Source organism: Mesocricetus auratus, unplaced genomic scaffold (genome assembly GCF_017639785.1).
Source record: "Mesocricetus auratus isolate SY011 unplaced genomic scaffold, BCM_Maur_2.0 Super-Scaffold_100691, whole genome shotgun sequence".
In the NCBI taxonomy this organism is placed as follows: Eukaryota; Metazoa; Chordata; class Mammalia; order Rodentia; family Cricetidae; genus Mesocricetus; species Mesocricetus auratus.
This window is the reverse complement of record NW_024429267.1, coordinates 38,849,693-38,865,828: the sequence shown is the minus strand read 5'-3', so window position 1 is coordinate 38,865,828 and position 16,136 is coordinate 38,849,693. Positions and strand designations below refer to the sequence as shown.

The following is a 16,136-nucleotide window of genomic DNA, read 5'->3' as shown; positions in this document are numbered from 1 at the left end:
TGGAACCCAAATCTGGAAAAACAGCCAGTGCTCTTAACAGCTAAGCCATCTCTCCAGCCCCTTATATTGCTTTCTTTCTTATACAGCCCAGGACCACTTGCCCGGGGTGTCTGTGCTCACAATGGACTAGCCTCCCACATAAATCATTAATCAAGAAAATGCCCACAGATGTGTCCACAGGCTGATTTGATTGGAAGTGCTTCCTTGAATGAGGATTCCTCTTCTTCCCCAGTGACTAATTTGTGTCAAGTTGAACAAAACTAACCGACAGTGTGTGTGTGTGTGTGTGTGTGTGAATGTGAGTGCAATACCCGCCGAAGCCAAAAGAGTATCAGATCTGCTGTAGCTGGAGTTATAGGCATTGTAAGCTACCTGGTTTGTGTGTTGGGAATTGAACTCATGTCCTCTGGAAGAACTGGGTGTCTGCTTAACTGTTGGGAGACCTCCAGCCCCTCATTAATTAAATGTTCTGTCCAGATATGTGTTTGGCTATGAGAGATCTTTTCTTTAAGGCTTCAGACCATTCCCTTTTGGTAAATTCTGCATGCTTTTAATTAAAAATCTCAAACTTAAAAAAAAAGTTGGGCAGTGGTGATGCACACCTTCAATCCCAGCATTTGGGAGGAAGGGGCAGGTGGCTATGAAATTGTGCCCTAGGGAGGCTGAAGGTAAGAAGGGCACAATTTCATAGCTACGGTGGCCTATATAGTGATTTCAGAGTCAGCCTGGGCTATACAGTGAGACCTGTCTCAAAACAAAACCCGAGAAAGCAAAAACCAACCAAACAACAAAAACCTAACCAAAATAGACACGGAAATGGAATGCAGATATTTCTTCTACATACTGATTGCAGTTCCTTTGGGTATATGCCTAGTAGTGGGCATGCTGGATCTATCATAGTTCTATTTTAGGAGCTGCCATACTTAAATAGTACAGTCCTTTACATGCCTACTGTGATGATGTAAATGAAGCAGTCCCCAATTGACTCAGACTGTTGAACACTTGGGTACTGCTCACTGGCACTGTTTGGGAGGTGGTAAGCCTTGCTGGAGGAAGAATGTCATTGGGTGAGCTTTTTGTTCCACCTACTTCTAGTTTGCCTTCTCTTCGGTTGAATATGTGATCTCTTGGCTTCCTGTTTCTGCCCTCATGCCTGCACTTTTACTGCTGTATCTCCTCACCATGATTTACTCTTATCCCTTTGGAACCGTAAGCCGAAACAGACTGTTCCTTTTATAAGTTACCTTGATCATATAATGTCTTAATCACAGTAATAGAAAGGTAACTACCTACCAACACTAATTTCTCTTCTCCTCTTCATCTGTGTTTACTTTTTTTTACATCTTGATAAGTCATTCTAACTGACATAAAATTGTATCACATGGTTTTTGATTTTGCTTTTCTCTAGTGATGGATGATGAGTACACACACACACACACACACACACACACACACACACACACAATTTGTTGACCTCTTCCTGAGAATTATGTTTACATTATTTGCCTATTTACTATGTTCTTTTGGGGAGGGGTGGGACTTCATTTTGTAGCTCAGACCTTGAATTCATCTTTTCACACAAACTTGAGTGCTGGAAATGTGGGCATGCTCCTGTAAGCCCAGCTATTTGCCCACTTTTAATTGTATTATTTGTAGGGTTTTTTCTTTCTTTTCTTCTTCTTCTTTTTTTTTTTTGTTTTTGTTTTTGTTTTTGTTTTTGTTTTTGTTTTCCTTGACAGGGTTTCTCTAGCTTTGGAGCCTGTCCTAGAACTTGCTCTGTAGACAAGGTTGACCTCGAATTCTGCTTCTGCCTCCCGAGTGCTGGGATTAAAGGCATGTACTACCACTGTCTGGCCAAAGGAATATTTTGAATCCCCTATTTCCTGTTTAGATGCACTTTGTTTCTTTATCTGGTCTTACTTTTCTGTGACTTCCAGTACTGCATTGGTGAAACTTGATGGAAGTGGACATCCCGTTTTGTTCCTGACCACAGAAGAAAGAATTTTAGCTTTTCTCATTCAGTGTGATTTTGGTTGTGGGTTTGTTAATGTGCCTCTTATGCTGATGCATGTTTTATCTCTACTTTATACTTTTTTTAATCATGAAAAGATGTTGAAATTTATAAGATACCTATTAAGTACCTAAAAAGGTAATCCTATGATTGTTAATATTTTTACTGTGTTTGAAGTCAAACTTAAACTTTCTAGGCAAGTACTCTGCCATGGAGCCTTGTAACTCTGGGTTCTAATCATTACATCTGTGGTTTCTATCCTTCATTCTCTTTCCAGTATTTCCTTTTACTAGTTTTGGGTTTGTTTTGTTCTTTGCTACTTTTTAAAATTCTATGTTGTTTGAAATCTGCTTAAAAAATTAAAACCAGTTGTTTTACATGTAAGAGTATTTAACCTGCAAATAATATATATATGCACCATGTACCTGGTGCCTGTGATTGTCAGAAGAAATAATCAGATTCCTGGAACTGGAGCTACAGATGATTGTGGGCCATCATGTTGGTGCTGGGAACCAAACCTGAGTCTTCTTCAAGAGCAACAAGTAGTCTTAACTACTGAGACATCTCTAGCCCCTGAAATCTGTTTTTATTGATGTAGGTTGACATTTGCTGCTATAAACATTGCTCTTAATTTTGATCTTTAAAAATATTTTCATTTTATGTGTACTGAGTGTTTGCCTGCATGTTTGTGCACCATATGTGTGTCTGGTGTCCCTGGTGGCCAGAAGAGGGTGTCAGATTCCCTGAAACTAGAGTTAACAAGTGGCATGAGCTGCCATGTGGGTTCTTTGAATCAAACCTGTGTCGTCTTTAAGAGCGTCTTAGTTAGGGTTTTGATACCATAGCCCAAAAGCAAGTTGGGGAGGAGATGGTTTATTTGGCTTACACGTTGCTATTCACCACTGACGGAAGTCAGAACAGGAACTCAAACAGGGCAGGATCCCAGAAGCAGGAGCTGATGCAGAGGCCATGGAGGAAGTGGGAGCTGCTGATTACTGGCTTGCTTCTCCTGGCTTGTTTAGCCTGCTTTCTTATGGGACCCAGGACCAGCAGCAACCCAGGGATTGCATCACCCACCATGGTCTGGACCCTTCCCCACTGATCATTAATGGAGAAAATGCCTTGCAGGTGGATCTCATTAAGATATTTCCTCAACTGAGGCTCTATCCTCTGTGATGACTCTAGCTGGGTCAAGTTGACACACACACAAAACCAGTCAGTACAAAGAGATTCAAGTGCTCTCAACTGCTGAGCCATTTTTCTAGCTCCAACATTTTACTTTTTATTTATGGGTATGTGTTTGTATGTGATGTGTTCAGGTTCTCTACAAAGGCACAAAAAAGGTATTGGATCTCTTGGAACTGGAGTTAAAGTGGTTGTGAGCCACTGAATGTGGGTACTGGGAACTGAACTTGGGTCCTTCAAGAGAAACGGGTGCTCTTAACCAGTGTGCTGTCTCTCCAGCCCCTACACTGTTGTTATTTATGATTAACAATGATTACTCTGTGTGTGTCTGTGTGTGGTAGGTCAGAGAACAGCAACTTTTGTGGAGCTGGTGCTTTCCTTTTACTCTTGTATGGGATCCAGGGATTGATCAAGTTGTTTTGTTTTCACAGCAAGAGCTTTTAACTGATGAACTTTTTCCAGAGTTTTCTCTATTGTATTTTGTTTGTTTTGTTTCTGGTGCTGGGGATTGAACCACTAAGGATACACTCTATTGCTGAATTAAATGCCTAGCCCAACCTCTGCGTTAGGTACTTAACTACTAAATACTTTGGAGAAGTTTTTTGTTGTTGTTAACTTTTAAATTTATTTATTTATATATTTAATTTTGAGTAGGTTTTCTGTTTTCTCCCTTCTCTTCTAAACACACAGACTGTTTGCTTACTTAGTGGTCTCTAAGTCCGGAAGCCTTTCTTTGTTCTTTCCTGTTTTAAGTCTGAGTAGTTGATTTCAAAAGACCTGTCTTCAAACTAAAGTATTCTTTCTATTGTTTAATCTATTGAAGCTCTCAGCTGTATTTTATTTATAAGTTTTCAATGCCAAAATTTGAGGCACTGCTTATGATTGTTCCTGCTTACGTGCATGTTTAAACCCACATGCTAGGCAAGTGTCCTACCATTGAGTTATAATTTCCTAGACCTGATTTCCTGATTTTGTTTGTTGAGACAGGATTTCTATGTGTAACAGCCCTGACTGCCTGGAACTCACTTTGTAGACCAGGCTGGCCTCAAACCCTAGTCCTGAAGTTTTAAAATTGATTTTTCGGGGGGGGTTTCGAGGCAGGGTTTCTCTGTATTGTTTTGGAGGCTGTTCTGGAACTCGCTCTGTAGACCAGGCTGGCCTCAAAACTCAAAGAGATCCGCCTGGCCGGGCGGTGGTGGCGCACGCCTTTAATCCCAGCACACAGGAGGCAGAGGCAGGTGGATCTCTGTGAGTTCGAGGCCGGGCTGGACCGATAGCCTCCAAAACAATACAGAGAAACCCTGTCTCGTAAAAACCAAAAAAAAAAAAAAAAAAAAAAAAAAAAGAGATCCGCCTGTCTCTGCCTCCCGAGTATTGGGATTAAAGGCATTCTCCACCAACGCCTGGACTAAAATTGATTTTTTTGTTGTTGTTGTTGAAGTTTTCATTTATTAGAAATTTTCTTCTTGACAGTTTGTTGGTTTCCTTTTTCTTTGGCACTTTTTAAAGAAAGATTTTTTTTTGTTCCTTTAGACTTGTCTTGTTGACATTTTTCTTTATGCGTCTTCAACAGTACCTCAAATAATTCTGTAAAGTAGTTGTATTTTGCTTGTTTGGGCTCTTTGTACAGAAGGAAGGTACCCCAGGTACCCACTACTCAGCCATCTTGATTAAGTTATCTTAAGGGAAAACCTTATTAGGCTTATATAGTAGGAAAAGCATAATGTTGAAGAACTAAATCATAGAATATGATAAATATTTATTGTTCTTTGCTTTGTCATCTAAATGCAGAAGTCAAGAGGTTCATATACATTCAAGAATGAAGAAGAAAGGGAGCTTGGGACGATGGACTATACTTGAAAGCCCAAATACTTAGGAGGACATTCATGAGTTTGGGGTTAGCCTGGGTAATATAATGAGATTCTATCTCAAAGAAAACAAAACAGCAAAAGGAAGCTAGAGGCCGTGGTCCTTGTCTTAATTCCAGCTGTTTGAGTGGCTGTGGCAGGAAGATCTTATATTTGAGGTCAGACATACAACTCACATAATGGGAGGGGAGGCAGGGGAATGGAGGAGTTTTAAAGGCTCAAAGTACATGATCACATTGGTGTTGTGTTTTGTTGTATTGCACTGCAAACCCAGGGCCTCAAAAGGCTCTGTTTTGAAATACCAAAGAAAGAACTCATAGGACTCAATGAGAGTTTGTATATCTTTTTTTACTTACACATTCCTGGGTGAATTCTGGTTGGGAACAAGGGAATGAGTTGATTTTAGATAAGTAAAATCCAGAGAGTAAAGCATCTCTACTAAACATATACACTCTCCATCCCTCTCTCCCTCACTCCCCATGTATTTTTCCCCAACATCTATAAGAAATGAGAGAGAATTAATGTGGACCTCGAATCAGCAGGAGAGACAGCAATGCATCTTTATAGGAGATAATGTTTTCAGGAAATGGCGAGATGGCTCAGCAAGTAAAGGTGCTTGCCATCAATCCTGATGACCTGAGCTCATTCCCTAGAACTCAGGTAACAGAAGGAGGGAACTGACTCCAAGATGTTCTCTGTCCCTATTCTTTCACCATGAAATAAATAAAAAAGAAGAAGAAAATGTACAGACATAGTGTTTTCAGGTAAGCCCAATGTTAGAAATAGTTTGACAGCCCAGTGAAGAAGATTCTGGAGAAAAGGTTCCATAGTGTAGAAACAAGCATGAAAGAAAGGTGGCCTAGCCCAGAGAGGTCTATCAGCAGCAGTTGTTTGGCTGTTATTCCTGCCACTGAGGAACTAAAGAAGAAGAGGTAGAGGTCAAAGAAGTACTCATTATGGGAAGAGCTAGTACAGCACTGGCCATCAGAATAAGTAGCAGTTATGTTGAAATAGCAGGGACCCTTGATACCATTTTATTTGGATATGAAGTAAATACAAGTATATGCCATACTTAACTTGGCAAGCTTTCTATGGCCTATCTTGGGTGCATATTTAAGAATTTCTCTGGAAATTCTTCTTCCCCTCTATTTCCAAGTTGTGTTTTTGTTTTGTTTATTTGTTTGTATAAGAGTGTGTTATCTCAAAGGACAGAGCACTATAAAAGGCTTCCCCCCACAAGATTACCTAGTACCAGATGGTCCTGCTGAGCCTTACAGCCTAGATCTGTAATCTTGTATCTCAGGAAACAAGTGCCACTTTAAAAATTTTACATTACATCTCCTGTAATGGAAATACTGATTTTACTATACTTTTTAGTATCTTTTGGGGATTTAATAGAAGATATTTTTATGAGTCCTGAATTTGCCATATTTATTTTAAAAAGTTACCCAAGGTTTTGTAATAAAATTTACCCCCCCCCATAAAAAAGCAGCTGAAATTATAATACAAAAATGTAGAAGCATCTCAGATGCTCATTACCTGATGAGTTAGTGAAATGTATGTGCACACTATGGAATATTATTCAGCATCAAAAAGGAGTGAAGGATTGATTTATGTTATAACTTTGTTGAATGCTGGAAACATTGTGCTGTGAAAGAACCTAGTCACAGGTCTGGAGAGATGGTTCAAGATTAAGTGCACTTCCAAGAGGATCCTACCAGGTTCAGTTTCCAGCAACCACTTGTGTCTCAAAGCTGTAACTCTAGTTCCAAGGACCTGACATCATCTTCTAGCCTCCATAGACCCCAAGCATACAAGTGATATATAAAAATAATTTCAGGCAAAACATGTATACATATAAAAATAAATTTAAAGTAAAATTTAAAAAAGTCACAAAAGCTACAACCTTTTTGACGTGTCGTGTTTTAACTTAGATGAACCTTGAAAACTATTAAAAAAACAAAACACATAATAGGATTCTGTTTGTGTATTTTCCAGCAGATATAAATGTGGTGGTTCTATAGCCTTCCAACTATACTAAAAATCATTATCTACTTTATTTTTTAAACATTTACTTACATGTGTATATGTGACTGTGTGTATGTGCGTGGAGGCCAGAAGAGGGTGTTGGGTATCCTCCTATAACTGTCTAGCTATTCCTTTTGAGTCAAGGTCTCTCCCTGAACCTGGAGCTTGTATTTTTTCATCTAGTCTAGAAGCCAGCATCAGAGTTGGAGTTACAGGCATGTGTAGGATGCCCAGTTTATCATCTAGGTGCTTGGATGCTCATGATTACACAGCAAGTGCTTATAACAAAAGTGCTCATAACCACCAAGTTATTTCTTCAGCTCCAGTTGTACATTTTAAATAGGTAAGTTTTATGATGTGTGAATTATATCTCTGTAAAGTTGTTAACAAAAAAATAGCTTGGCTTCAGATTTTCTTGTCAGTTGGTACAGATGAATGACAGCCTGTTTTAATACCTTGGCAGGACTTAAAATTTACCCTCTACAAATGGTTTAAAATGTATCATTGGGAGAGAAGATAGGCATTAAACATAGTTGAAGACCAAGTGTCCTAGAAAAATAGATTAAATAAAAGTACCCAATACTGTAACTCTTTTTGAGACCTCTTCCATTTTACTCCTGTTATTTTGACATCTAAATAGTAATTGAAAGAATGCATTACAGCATGTGATTGTACATGCCAGTCATCCTAGCAACAGGAGACAGAAGATGCCAAGTTCAAGGCCATTTTGGACTACATAGTGAGTTCCTGCCTAAAGACAGGAGAGAGGGGGGATGCTTTTCTTATTAATCTCAAGGGAGAAACTAGTTAATACTTCTTAGGGCCTTTTAAATTTGAGCAACAGACTAGGAAAGTATGAAGGTTAATAGTGGCCTTTCACAAAGAAATTAGGAAACAGGTGATAAAAGATAAAATGTCAGCCTTGAAAGTCAATTTCCAAATAATAGAAGTGCTAATCATATCGTTAAAATTGAGGAAAAAAATTAGGACTAAAATGTTGAAGAATTCTCTTAGTTGAAGAATAAGATTTTGTATGTTAGCCAGCAGAAGTTGCTACATTGTAAATGACAACCTGGAAGTTGCAATATTTTACTTTTGTTGTACTCAATGAGAGGGGAGACTGCCCACCACTAATAGATGATGCCTAAATCATATAGCAAGTACTTTTAGGATGAGATAGTATCATGACCACCTTTTTTTTTCTTTTTTAAACTTTTTATTGGTTCTTTATGGATTTCACACCCTCTGCCTTTGCAACCTCTGCCTCCAAAACAAAACAAAACAAAATGTAAGAGTAAAACCAAACAACAACAACAAAAATCTCAGCATGGAAGCTATAGTGTGGCCAGGTGAATCAGAGGACAACTTTGTGGGGATAGATTCTCTCTTTTCTCCTATCTTTACATGGTTGTGGGGTATTGAACTTATGTCTCCAGGTTTGCATGACAAGTGTTTACTGAGTCATTTTGCTGGCCTTTGGAGTCTTATTTGTTTTTTATCTATGGTCTCATAGCCAGGTTAGTCCCACACTTATTGCAACAGCTATGGGATTACAGGTATGCAGCATTACACCTAATTTTATGTGGTGTTCATGATCAAATGTGGTGATATTTTGTTTATGGGCTAACAAAGCTTGATTAAAGATCAGAGTGTAAAACTAGATACACTAGTCAGTCATAGAGGCCAGGCAGTGGTAGCACACACCTTTAATCCCAGCACTCAGAAGACAGAGGCAGACAGATCTCTGTGAGTTCAAGGCCACTCTGGGCTACACAATGTAAAAAGTACTTAATGCTGTGAAGTTGAACACTTAAATGGTTTAGAACATAGTTGGGATGTTACTTTTTTAATGTGTCTTGATTAGTTTTCTTAGGTGCTATAAACATAGCAGTACAGATGAAGTGGCCTAAATAAGAGAAAATAATTTTATCATAATCTTGATATGATAGTAAGTCTAAGGTTAGGGTAACAGCTGAGTTCCTGAGAACCTCCTCTTCTGGGTTTTGACTTCCCCCTGTCCTGGACTTTTAGATGACTGTTTTCTCTCTTCAAGTGAGCTAAACTTCGCTTACAGGAACACTAATCTTACTGAATAAGGACCCATTAATAAGCTCATTTTACCTCATTAAAGCTATCCAATTACAGTCATATTCTGAGGTATTGGGGCTTGGATTTCAACATACAATTTGTGTGTGCATGGTGTTGAAGATTATCTCTAGCTTTAACATGTGAAGTTTTAAGTGGAAATTATTCAATGTTCTTTGTAGGTTTGTTTTTGTTTTGAGAGGGGTTCCTTTAGCTCATTCTGACTTTAAATTCAGGATGACCTTGGATCTTCTATCTCTACCTCTCCGATTCTGGAATTCAGGTGTGTGCTACTTAACATCTGGTTTTGTGTGGTGCTGGGGACTGAACTCTGCAGCACTTCATGTAAACTAAGGGTTAGAGTAAGAACTTATAACTCCCATCTTATACTAATGAAATTCTTCTTTATGTTACACATTTTATAGTTTGTGTTGTGATTGTGTTCTCAAATTTACTTTGGCCAGATTATTTACTGTTTTAGTGGTTGCTGCTTTGGGAATTATAAAACCGAATACTCTCTTCAGCTTGTAGAATGGGTATGTTCTTAATATGATCTTGGATCAGTTTATTTCAATTCAAAGAGTAAAATTTTGTGGTGCCTAACAAAACGATCATATTGGGAAGTCTCTTGTATTAGTATAAAGTGCTAATAAGTATGTTGAAGAAACAGAATTATAACTGGAATCCCTTTTATGAGCAGTATGCTTGCTTGTTGTTTATTTATTCTCAGAACTTGGTTTCTTCTATTGTACATTTGTTCAGTTAACATTTTTTTGAATGAACAAGTAAGTTTTATGTGCACAGTACCTATTGCTTTTTTTCATCCTTCTTGTTTTCTCATATTGGTTATGTATCCGAAGTAATTGTTCAAAAATGGATAGAATAGCATGGCATTTTGTTTCTGTGTGCTTTTAAAAATCTTATTTATATTTTGTGTATGACTGCCCTGCATATATGTCTGCAGTCTAGAAGAGGGCATCAAATCCTATTATAGATAATTGTAAACCACTATGTGGTTCCTGGGAATTGAACTCAGGACCTCTGGAATAGCAGCCAGTGTTTTTAACCTCTGAGCCAACTTTCCACCCTTGTTACCCTATCTTGAAGAGTCTGATCTTGCTGGACATAGTGTTATAGGTCTAAAATTTCATTATTGGGGATTGGAGGTAGGAAGATCAAAGCAGTTCAAAGCCAAGACCATTCTCGGCTGCATAGTGAGTTTGAGGCAAGCCTGGTCTATATGAGATTGCAACTGACCAACCAACCAACCAGCCAACCAGCCAGCCAGCCAACCAACCAGCCAACCACCAACAAACCAGAAAATAAAACCAAATCAAACCCACCGAAATTACTTGATTTTAATTCTCTTTGTTTCTGGTTTTTGTTTTGCAAGTAGTAAAATATTTAATTGGTTTTGTTAATAAGAATATTTATCAGTATAAACTGTGATAAGATGTTATGGCTTAAAATGTTGACTGTAATAATCTTGTGAATTGCCTTCTCTTTTTTTCATACTTACAGCATATCAGAGTTAATTGTTGCTTTTCTCCTTTCATTGTTTACTGAGAGATTTGTAACCCAATCAAACTTCCTGACTCAGCTACTTGAGTATTGTTGTTTAGCTGATTCTTACCAGAAACAGGAACTTGTCAAAGTTATATGCTAAAGTACAGCAGATTCTAAAATTGCATTTGTAGGTAGCATAGTAGATTTCCCTTTAGATGGTCCCATCTCACCCCGCACCCATCCCCGCACACTACCTTTTGCCAAAAAGGATCACATTGCTCATGACCTTTATCAGTGGCAAACATTACCTTCCTTTGGAGTTTCCTAGTTAGATGGTTTGTCTTCTTTTTGGACATAGTGTCTCATTGTGTAGCCCTGGCTGTCCTGGAACTTTCAATGTAGACTAGGTTGGCCTTGAACTCAGAGATCTGTCCACCTCTGTTTCCTGAGTTCTGGGATTAAAAGTATTTGATATCACAAGGGGCTGATTTGACAAACAATGTAAATATATTAGCTGTTCCTGATTAATTCATAGAAATAGGTAAAGTAGGTACAGATATTGGTCTGGTATACTCATTTATTTAGCTTGGTAGTTGTCTAAGGGATCTAAAAAGCCAAAAGAGTTTATAATAGTAGGGTGGATAATTTCCTTTTTTATTTTTGTAGATATTTAATTGTCTCTGTTAAATATGATGGATATCACATAAAATGTGAATATTTGGAAGGTATACAAAATTGAGTATATATTGAATAACAATATAGGATCATGTATGGGGGGACTGATCCTATATATTATATATAAGTGATGATTTGTTCCATATTTAGTTGATTTACATAGTAAAGCCCTTTTTGGTGTGATTGAGTTTTAAAATACAAAGCTAAATCAGAGAGAAAAGCATAATCATATTGGAAAGAATAGAGGTCTAATCTCTCCTCACATTGGTTATAGTAGTCCTAGTGTTAAATGGGAAAAAGAAACATAGGCAAGAACTAGGGGTTTCCATTCCACTGTGCAGTCTAGGCCATGTAAAAGCTAGTTGCTAAGATGATCTCTATTGCTTAAGGGGGTAAGTAGTATGCTTTAAATTGTTTACCTGGGCACTAACGTGTGCATGTACAGGGCTTGTGTGTGCATCATTTCTCAGGAGCTGTCCTCCTTGTGTGTTTGAGATAGCATCTCTTAGCCTAAAACTCACTGATTGTACTAGGTTGCCTGGCCAGTAAGCCCCAGAGATCTGCCTGTCCCAGAACTGGGATTATAAGCACACCACCATTTCCATTTCCAGCCTTTCCTTTTACATAGGTTCTGTGGATTGAACTCAGGTTCTCATGCTTACGTGAGGCAAACTGTCTTATTTTTTGAGCTATCTTCCCTGCCCCATACAATTCTGTTTCTATGAGCATAGGACCAAGGCTAGCCCCATAAACCCCACCTCAGTCTCGAGGTGTTCGGAGTACTGTGTTGTCTAGTTAGCTTTTTATTACTATATCGGTGCATAGATTCAATTTAGGACACTTGGAAGTGTATAAGTAGAAAGGAATTCCATTAGCAGGACACAGGAAGGCACCAAAGTTGGAAGGTGACCAATTGCTCCACCTAGTGGAAGTATAGGTAAATGATTAAGAACACTTTTTACATGAATTTCTCTAGGTTTGTTTTCTCTTGGAAGTGCTACAAATGACTTCTTTTTTATCTTGACTTTACTCCCCTTTTGTCAAGCCAACACTGATAAATCATCCTATGACTCGATCCTTTTCAGAGAGATATGTATGCCCCTGTGGACAATTGGATTCATGTTGAGTGTGGGGTGTGTGATGTAGTCTGTGTAAAAAAGTCATTTTTAGCTAAATTTGATAAGTAGAAGAGGTTTAGAAAACTTAGGGTAAGTTTAACCAGAAGCCACTGCTAAAGTAGCTAGCATCTTAGTACAGAGTGTGTAGCCAGGTGCCCATGCCTTAACCCCAGCACTTGGGGAGGCAAAGGCAGGCAGATTTCTGGGAATTCAAATCCAGCCTGGTCTACCGAATGAGTTCCAAGACAGCGGAACTCTCAAAACAACAAAAAGCTGTACTTACATTTAATTTTTATAGGCCATAATTACAAGTTAATATTGAGAGAGCTGTAAAATAATAAGCTTAGTTCTGCCATAAGGTTAAATTTAAGAGAATTTGTTTAGAGTCCTTTTTTTTTATGTAAACCAATAAGCTACCACGGGGGAGAGCATACTGTTTTACATTTAATATTGCTAGAAACAATAGGAAGGTATGTTAGGGAGAGTGTCAAAAGTTTTGAGTTAATTCCTTCTTAGAATTTAATTTTCTGAGATTTTAATCATATAGAATTGCAGTTCAGGAATTAAGCTGTATTTTCTTTGATCTCTTTATAGTGATTTTTTAAAAAATCCTTAGACATATATCATAGAAAGCCTTTGAACACATGACTAAGAACATTTATTTACCAGTTAACATACATATATAAATGGTAATAACTTTAAAAACTTTTTATATATTTTTAAGAATTTCATGTGTAAATACTATAGTACAGTGTTTTGGTTTTTTTTTCCTGAAAACATTTTCTGATGTGTATGGGTGTTTTGCTTGCATGTATGTCTTTTATCATGAACTTGCATGGTGCCCGTGGAGGCCAGAAGGTTTAGGATCCTCCTGGAACTAGAGTACAGAAGGTTGTTAGCCTCTATGTGGATGCTAGTTGAACCCAGAGCCTCTGCAAAAACAAGTGATTTTAACTGCTGAGCCGTCCCTCTAGTCCTCATCTTGAAATGAGGATGAATAAAGCAAGATTAATTATGTTCTATGCCAGGTTAAGACAACAGCAATGATTGGCTGTTTGATATTAGGGTCACCAAGCTTTTTAAAATAGTGACTTTATAGTTTAAATAAGTTGCCCTTACACAAACTATTATTTACCCTAATTTAAAAAAAAATTGTGGCTGGGTGTTGGTGACACCATGCCTTTAATCCCAGCTCTCAGGAGGCAGAGGCAGGCAGATCTCTGTGAGTTCGAGGCCAGCCTGGTCTACAGAGCAAATTCTAGGACAGCCTCCAAAACAATACAGAGAAACCCTGTCTCGAAAAACAAAACACAAACAAACAATAAATTATGAACAAATATAATCCCTAATTATTATAAAACTTCATTGATTAGAGTTTCTCTAAATTATTGGCCTATGCTAGGTGGGAATATAATTTAAGTAGTCTCTATAGGGAGGTTTGCATCTGGGTGCACATGTGCAGGTCAGAGGACAACTCTGGAGTTGGTTCTGTTCTGCTGCTTGTTTAAGTAGTTAGTAAATTAGTTATTTTGAGATAGGAGCCTGGAACTTATATTATGATAACCTTCCTCTGTCTCCCACATATTGCAATTATAGGCTAAATTCATGATGGGGGATGTACTATAAGAAAGATGAATCTGGTTTGTTATTTTGCTATGGATAAAGACAAGGAAGGATGCTAGGGAATGACATTGTTTCCTATAAAGAATAAAATTTTGTCCTCAAGGTAATCCCTGTAGACAGCAAGAGGCTGGGTAGGGGTGATTCATGCTTTTAATCCCAGCACTTGGAAGGCAAAGACCAGGGGTATCACCTTGAGTTTGAGGCCAGCCTGGTCTGCAGAACAAGGCCCAGGAAGTCTAGGGCTGTTACAGAAGAGAAACCCTGTATTGAAAAACAACAACAGAGGAAGAGGAAGAAAAAAAGGAAGAGGAAGAATGGTGTTATCAGGAGACATAAAATATGCTAGCCAAGGAGAATTTGCAGGTTCAAGGCCAACCTGAGCAACTTTACTGAGACCCTGTCCCAAAAGATCTTAAAAACCTTTAGATGTAGTTCATTGGAAAGTGTACATTGCTTGAGGGGGAGGCCCTGGATTCTGGTACCACCACCACCACCGAAGAAAAAGGAACTGCATTTCAATTTAATTGGTCTTTATTTTACTGGCTTATGTATGTGTATACATTTGAAAATAATGTTTAGTAGGTATTACAAGTTTTACCAGACTATTTTAAACTTCTAACCCTCAAAAAGCTACAAATTCCTCCAGTGGTAACATTTGGCAAAACCAGTACAGTATCGCAACCAAAATATTAATGTTGATACAGTCAATATAGTGTTTTTTTTTTTAATCTATGTTGCTGTTGTGTAGCTGCTGTGGTTTCTAAGTCTTGCTTCCCAGCCCTTGGTGCTGTTGGGAAGAGGTGGGGCCTAGAGAGAGGTCTCCAGGTCATTTTGAGGATGGAAGGGAGGTTTAGCTCCCTTCCTTTCTCTTTTGCTTCTTGGTCATGAAGTGGTTCTGCCCATCCATGTACTCCTGACCTCCTTGTGTGCTCCTATGCTCCACAGGCCCAAAGCATCTGTGTTAATACAATTATGAACTGATACCCTCAAAACTGTGAGCCAGAGATAATGTTTGAGCTCATAAGCTTTCTCAGGACTTTTTGTTTTTAGTGGTAAGAGAAAGCTGACTTAACAAAATCACCACACCCACAAAGTCTCTTGTTCCCATTCTCTATGTTTGGTAATCACTCTCTAGTCACTTAGTTCTACTTCTACAACTTGCCATTCCAGTAAATGGAATCATGGAGTAAGAATCATTACTATTGACTTTTTTCACTCAGTGTAATTACCTTAGAACTTGATCCAGGGTTCTTGCTTCATCTTGCTCCACTTTGGTATGTATTAACCACAGTTTTTAAAGTCAGTCATCCATTAAAGGATATCAGTATGGCTCCTTTTGAAAATTACATAAAAACTTGGAAGGAACATATGAACACAAGTTTTAGAGAAGCATTCAGGATGACAGTCTTAGTGTGTGGTGGTTGTACACTTAGTTTTACCAAATACTGATGACTTTTATCATAGCTGTACCATTTTAAGTTTTTATCAGCTGTGTGTTAATGATCCATATTTGTGTAAGCATTTGTCATTATTAGTCTTTTAAGTAGCTATTCTGATAGTTATATAGTGGCATTTTAATGTGACTTTAATAGCTAATGAATATCTTTTTGTGTACTAATGTTATCTATATGTTCTTCAGTAGATGCTTTATGTCCCCTCCCCCTTTCTTTCTGTCTGTCTGTCTGTCTGTCTGTCTGTCTGTCTTTCTTTCTTTCTTTCTTTCTTTCTTTCTTTCTTTCTTTCTTTCTTTCTTTCTTTCTTTCTTTCTTTTTTTCTGGCAGGATCTTGCTGTTTAGCTCTGGCTAGCCTAGAACTTGATATGTGGCTCCTGGCTAATGTCAAACTTGGGACAGTCCTCTTACCTCTCTCCCAAGTGCTCAGGTTACAGGTGTGTACCACCACACCACAACCAGCAGTATCTTCATTTGCTTTCCTCTTTTTCTCATTTATTTTGTGGATTTCAGCTGTTGTTGTGAAGTCTGCCAACATGACCAAAAGCAAATGGGGAGTTACTTCATTTACACGTACATATCATGG

General features: G+C 38.2%; 1 protein-coding gene across 4 annotated transcripts in view; it reads left to right on the top strand.

The window, feature by feature from the left end:
- Positions 1–16,136, top strand: part of Nck1 (NCK adaptor protein 1) — a 42,661-nt gene that overhangs the window by 6,450 nt on the left and 20,075 nt on the right. The gene's annotated exons all lie outside the window — the stretch shown is intronic.